Source organism: Carcharodon carcharias, chromosome 23 (assembly GCF_017639515.1).
Source record: "Carcharodon carcharias isolate sCarCar2 chromosome 23, sCarCar2.pri, whole genome shotgun sequence".
Classification (NCBI taxonomy): domain Eukaryota; kingdom Metazoa; phylum Chordata; class Chondrichthyes; order Lamniformes; family Lamnidae; genus Carcharodon; species Carcharodon carcharias.
Window position 1 is genome coordinate 37,916,462 of NC_054489.1, and position 6,651 is coordinate 37,923,112.

Genomic DNA, 6,651 nt, shown 5'->3' on the forward strand with positions numbered 1-6,651 from the left:
GTGAATCAGATTATCGCCAACAGCACAGGGTTCAGTCCCTGTTCTGGCTGAGGTAGATTCAGGGTCTGCCTCTTCACCCTACCTGTAGTAAAAATCAAGGCACTTTGCTGTGGTTCGGTAAATAATTGCCAAGGACCTGCCTTCAGATAGAGAACTCGAGATTATTTGCAATTTGGATCTCTTGAGTTGGAAAAGTGAAATTTATCTACAAACACATTGAAGAACTTCTCACTGCAGCAAGAATTTGCTTTGTTGGAGCTCAGACTTTCCTGATAACCAGGTTTCATTCCTCTAAAACAGTGCTTTTAGAGGAACCTGTTGAATGGAATTGAAAGTGCAATTTCTGGAAAATAACTTTTATGCTGAAACTGATTCAAGTTTATTGTTCTAGTTGGTGTTTTACCATACCAGGCATTGAAACTCCCATTTCCACCATGTTACTTTTTTTAAAAGGCATCATACTTTTTGATTGGGTTATCATAACAGCTGCAGAAAAATTTAGAACTATCATCCAAGCCTAAATAAACAATTTGTTAACATTTTTAGGTAGCAGGTCTCACTTCACTGACAAATTTTTGAGAGACTTTGCCTTTCCAGAGCTATTTGCTCACCTTGCAAGCTCAGTGTAGAAATAGAGCACATCAAAGTTACCTTGCAAGACAGTGGTTATCATGATCAGATCATTGTTCGCTGCATATTGCACAAACTTGCAAATGGGCCAAAGGCTGCCGCTTCTTTAATTCAGTTACAGGATGTGGGCATCGCTAGCTAGACTAGCATTTATTGCTTATCCCTCATTGCCTTTGAGAAGGTGGTGGTGAACTGCTGCCTTGAATCGCTGCAGACCCTGTGGTGTAGGTACACCCACAGTGCTGTTAGGGAGGGAGCTCCAGGATTTTGACCCAGCAACAGTGAAGGAACGGCGATATATTTCCAAGGATGGTGAGTGGCTTGCAGGGGAACTTCCAGGTAGTGGTGTTCCCATGTATCTGCTGCCCTTGGTAGTATTCATCAACTTGGAAGGTGCTGCCTAGGGAGCCTTGGTGAGTTTATGTATTGCATCTTGTAGATGGTACACACTGCTTCCATTGTTCATCGTGGTGGAGGGAGTGAATGTTTGTGGAAGGGGTGCCAATCAAGCAAGCTGCTTTGTCCTGGATGGTGTCAAGCTTCTTGAGTGTTGTTGAAACTGCACTCATTCAGGCAAGTGGAGAGTATTCCATCACAGTGCTATCAGCAGCACCTGCCCAGCAATAACCTGCTCACTGACACTCAGTTTGGGTTCCACCAGGATCACTCAGCTTCTGGCCTCTTTACAGCCTTGGTTCAAACATGGACAAAAGAGCTGAACTCCAGGGGTGAGGAGTGACTACCCTTAAAAAAAAAATCATAATGTGGCTTGTTTTATTTACTTGTTTGCGGGATGTGGGTGTCGCTGGCTAGGCCATCATTTATTGGCCCTCCCTAATTGCCCCTGAGTAGGTAGTGGTGAGCTGCCATCTTGAATCACCGCAGTCCATGTGCTGTAGGTAAACTCAAAGTGCTGTTAGGTAGGGAGTTCCAGGATTTTGACCCAGCAACAGTGAAGAAACAGCAAAATAGTTCCAAGACAAAATGGGGTGTGGCTTGGAGGGGAACTGTCCCCATGCATCTGCTGCCCTTGCCCTTCTAGGTGGTAAAGGTCATGGGTTTGGAAGCTGCTGTTGAAAAAGCCATGGTGAGTTGCTGCAGTGCATCTTGTAGACGGTACACTGCATCAGTGGTGGAGGAAGTAAATATTTAAGGTGGTGAATGGGGCGCCAATCAAGTGGGCTGCTTTGCCGTGGATGGTGTTGAGTTTCTTGAGTCTTGGAGCTGCACTCATCCAGCAGGTGGAGGGTATTTCAACACACTCCTGACTTGTACCCAATAGATGGTGAACAGGCTTTGGGGAGTCAAGAGGTGAGTTACTCTCCACAGAATTTCCAGCCTCTGACTTGCTCTTGTAGCCACAGTGTAGCTGGTCCAGTTCAGCTACTGGTCAATGGTAACCCCCAGGATGTTGATGGTGGGGGATTCAGCAAGGTAATGTAATTGAATGTCAAGGGAAGATGCATGGATTCTCTTTTGTTGGAGATGGTTATTGTCTGGCACTTGTGTGGTATGAATGTTGTTTACCACTCATCAACCCGAGCCTGAATATTGTCCAGGTCTTGCAGCATATGGATATTAGACTAATTCAGTACCTGAGGAGTCGTGAATGGTGCTGAACATTGTGCAATCATCTGCGGCCATCCCCACCTCTGACCTTATGATGAAGGGAAGATCATTGATGAAGCAGATGAAAATGGTTGTGCCTGGGACTGAGATGATTGACCTCCAACAACCACAACCATCTTCCTTTGTGCTAAGTATGACTCCAACCAGTGGAGAGTTTTCCCCCTGATTCCCATTGACTCCAGTTTTGTTAGGGCTCCTTGATGCCACACTTAGTCAAAGCTGCCTTGATGTCAAGTGCAGTCACACTCACCTCATCATTTACACTTGCTAGAAGCATCATTCATATGTAGGACCCATTCTCTGCAAAAAAAAGAATATGTTCAAGCTTTTTTGAATTATCTGGAAGTATAGGGAGCCTATAGTTTCCTTTTGTTTTGTCCTTGACAACACCTCAGCCAACCAGAGTTGACTTGCCAACTAATTAGCAGCCCTTTTCTCTTGTGTTGTAAGTACTTGTGATTGTTTGAAATCTGGCATTCTTGAGTTTGTCCTGATGAGTGCAAGACAAAAAGCTTTGGTAACATGTCTCTCTTTTCAGCAATACTCTGCATTAAATTGTGTTTCAAAGAGGTTTTCCATGTTCTTTAAAAAAAAACCATTCACCTAGCCAAAGGAAACCCATTTTAACCCTAAACAAAAACAGAATTACCTGGAAAAACTCAGCAGGTCTGGCAGCATCAGCGAAGAAGAAAAGAGTTGATGTTTCAAGTCCTCATGACCCTTTGACAGAACTAGGTGAATCCAAGGAAGGGGTGAAATATAAGCTGGTTTAAGGTGTGTGTGTGGGGAGTGAGTTGGGTGGGGGGAGAGAAGTGGAGGGGGGGCTGTGGTTGTAGGGACAAGCAAGCAGTGATAGAAGCAGATCATCAAAAGATGTCACAGACTCAGACAACAGAACAAAAGAACACATAGGTGTTGAAGTTGGTGATATATATCTAAACGAATGTACTAATTAAGAATGGATGGTAGGGCACTCAAGGTGTAGCTCTAGTGGGGGTGGGGGGAGCATAAAAGCTTTAAAAATATTTAAAAATAATGGAAATAGGTGGGGAAAAAGAAAAATCTATAATTTATTGGAAAAAAACAAAAGGAAGGGGGAAGAAACAGAGAGGGGGTGGGGATGGAGGAGGGAGGTCAAGACCTAAAGTTGTTGAATTCAATATTCGAATTCAACAACTTTAGGTCTTGACCTCCCTACTCCATCCACACCCCCTTTCTGTTTCTTCCCCCATTTGTTTTTTTTTCCAATAAATTATAGATTTTTCTTTTTCCCCACCTATTTCCATCATTTTTAAATATTTTTAAATCTTTTATGCTCTCCCCACCCCCACTAGAGCTACACCTTGAGTGCCCTACCATCCATTCTTAATTAGCACATTCGTTTAGATATATATCACCAACTTCAACACCTGTGTTCTTTTGTTCTGTTGTCTGTGAGTCTGTGACATCTTTTGATGATCTGCTTCTACCACTGCTTGCTTGTCCCTACAACCACACCCCCCCTCCACTTCTCTCCCCCCACCCAACTCACTCCCCACACACACACACCTTAAACCAGCTTATATTTCACCCCTTCCTTGGATTCACCTAGTTCTGTCGAAGGATCATGAGGACTCGAAACGTCAACTCTTCTCCGCTGATGCTGCCAGACCTGAGTTTTTCCAGGTAATTCTGTTTTTGTTTTGGATTTCCAGCATGCACAGTTTTTTGTTTTTATCCCCATTTTAACCCTAGCCTATCTGGTTTTCCAAACTTTAGCAACCACCATACTGGCAAACCACTACAGCAAAGATGTGTCTGCACCATGCACCGGCTGGATTTCTTCAAAAGCTGGGTGTTCACTGAAAATTGCCAAGCTGAGAGAAAAAACTATATCTGTTCTATGGGCAAAAATTAAGTGGAATGAGAGCAATAACTTTTGCCTGCACACTGTTTTTCCCAGAGTCCAAGAGTCACAGACTACAAATTTATGCCACAAAATTAGATCATTCAGCTCCTTGTGTCTATGCCAGCCAACAATGAATTATCCAGCCCAATCCAACTTTGCAGCTGTTGATCCATAACCCTGTATGTCACAACATTCCAAATGCTTATCCCATTAACTTTCAAATGTGATGAAGGTTTCTGCCTCTACCACTCTCTGGGCGAAAAAAATATTCTCCTCAACTCCCCTCTAGTACTTATGCCAATTACTTTAAATCTATTCTCCCTGGTTACAGACCTATCTGCATCAATGCACAAGCAATTGGTGAGCTCAAACAATGCCTCTACTCCCTGAATAGTGCAACTTCAGGAAAGTAGGCTTGTTCTTCATCCACTGACACTGATCTTCCACATGAAAGTATGGAACAAGGATTAGCTTTTCGAGTAAAGAGCGAAAGAGAGCAGAGAGAAGTGGATGATGAAAGCATCTTGGCTTCCAGAGAGTCTAGGGTGAGATAAATGTTAGAAGGACCAAATAGGATTAGGTTTTAAGAAAACCTGAACAACATTTCTTCCAGTATTGTTAGCTGCCATGGCCTCAACTCTGACCCCTGTCTGTGAGCGAATGAGAGGGTTTGCTGAGAGGCTTGATATCTTGAGTTGTATGTGACCTTGTTCTGCAAGAAAAGGGGGAGTATGTTAGTCAGTGTCCAATGTGGTGTTTAAAGAATTTGAGAATAGATTGATGTCAGTATATTAGATGTGGGTTGTCTGTAAGGTAGGGTTGTAATAGGATGTGAGGAGTGAGTGGTTTCATGAAGTGTGGTGCAGTGATTGAATAAGAACAAAGGAATGTGGAGAAGAGGGCTCTTATGATTATGTAAGTGCTGGAGGTGTGAGCTAAGAGTAAGGAAACAGTATTCTTACCATGCTTAATCTAGTAAGACCACTGAACTTCTTACAGCATTGCTGACATGTCCTGGTATGATAGTTCCTGGCATTTTCTTTCTGATATCTTTCCATTGCTGATGTCTGGAGAGTATGCTGCTTACTGTGGGTAAGAGGAGGTCCATCTTCCTGACCACTATCTGTGTCTGGGCTTTCAATGCAGCATCAGAGAACATCTGTGCTCTCTTGTCACATTTTTCAGCTAGATTCTGAACAACTGCTTTTGAATGGTTTTAAGGATAGGGACCAGAGATAAGTGGATGCTAAGTAGATTTTAGAGTTGCTGGGTTGTGAATGTCCTGCCAAGAAAGAAAATTTAGCCTTAATGTGTATGAAATGAACGCAGAACAAAATGGAAAAGAAGGAAAACAGCATTAGGTATGTAAATTCCCAAAAGATTAAGAAAATGGTGGAATTGCTGATATGTTAAGTACACAGGGGATCTCAATAGAATATGTTGTCTTTTTAAAAAAATGTTAGCCTTGTAAATTACTATGGACTATTTATCAAACCTCTGTGAAACAAAATGTTTCATCCATATACCTACAGTTTCTATAACTGGCTGAATGTCCAATTCCATGGTGGCTTCATTCAACTGCTTGAAGAGATAGGCGTGTATGAAATGAAACGGACCATCTCTTGAGTAACGGTGGGGACACATTAAGCCAGCAGCAGGAATCCCCTTCCCTTGCGTTGGGTTAAGGATGGGGCATTAAGGTTCTCCCCCAGCCCATTGCCTGGGATTCAATGCTGCTTGGTTTGTGAGCTCTCCTGCACTGTAAGGTTGACGCAAAGTGGCAAGGCGGAGTTGTCACAATGGGATGGAACGCTCTGCCTAGCAACCGCCATCTGGTGACCAGGTAGACATCAATCGGAGCAGCGCCTGAGAGTGACTCGGGGGGACATGGCATCAATGGTGTTAACGGCATCGGGGCCTACGGGGTTGAAATCCTCCTGCCAGGCCTCGGTGTGAGCGATCAACACGGGTGTCAAGGAGGGGCCGAGCTTCCCAGACACGGACGGGGAGGCCTGGGCTCGCTCACCGAGACTCAGGCCCTCCGATCTCCGAGGCGTCAAGGCTTCCCTCTGTAGTTCCAGGTTGCACTTTCATTGGGCCCAACGTCTCAAGCCTCAGTCAACAGGTGGCTTTACCTGGGCACAGAGGAACCACCACTGGGCTTTAAGACTTGGAAATTCTTTACTGGGTGCCAGATCCAGCACCTTATTTGCGATCAGATTCCAGGCATCCTGTTGTAAGTTCTTCCTTCTACATTCTGGACATCAAATTTCTGGGCATCGGGCACCGACTGGCCCGGTCGCCCAGGTGTGGGTTCACCAGTTAGGGTATAAAATATGGCAGTGGCCCATGTCTTAGTGGTACTGCTGCTTTATAGACATCTTTATATTGGTCTAATGCAAACTGCCACAGAGAACACAGAGTCCCAGAATGCCTCCTGCCCCATTTTGTGCACCTGTACTTCTTGGCTGCTATCCTGCATTGGGGCTGGGAAATGGCACCAG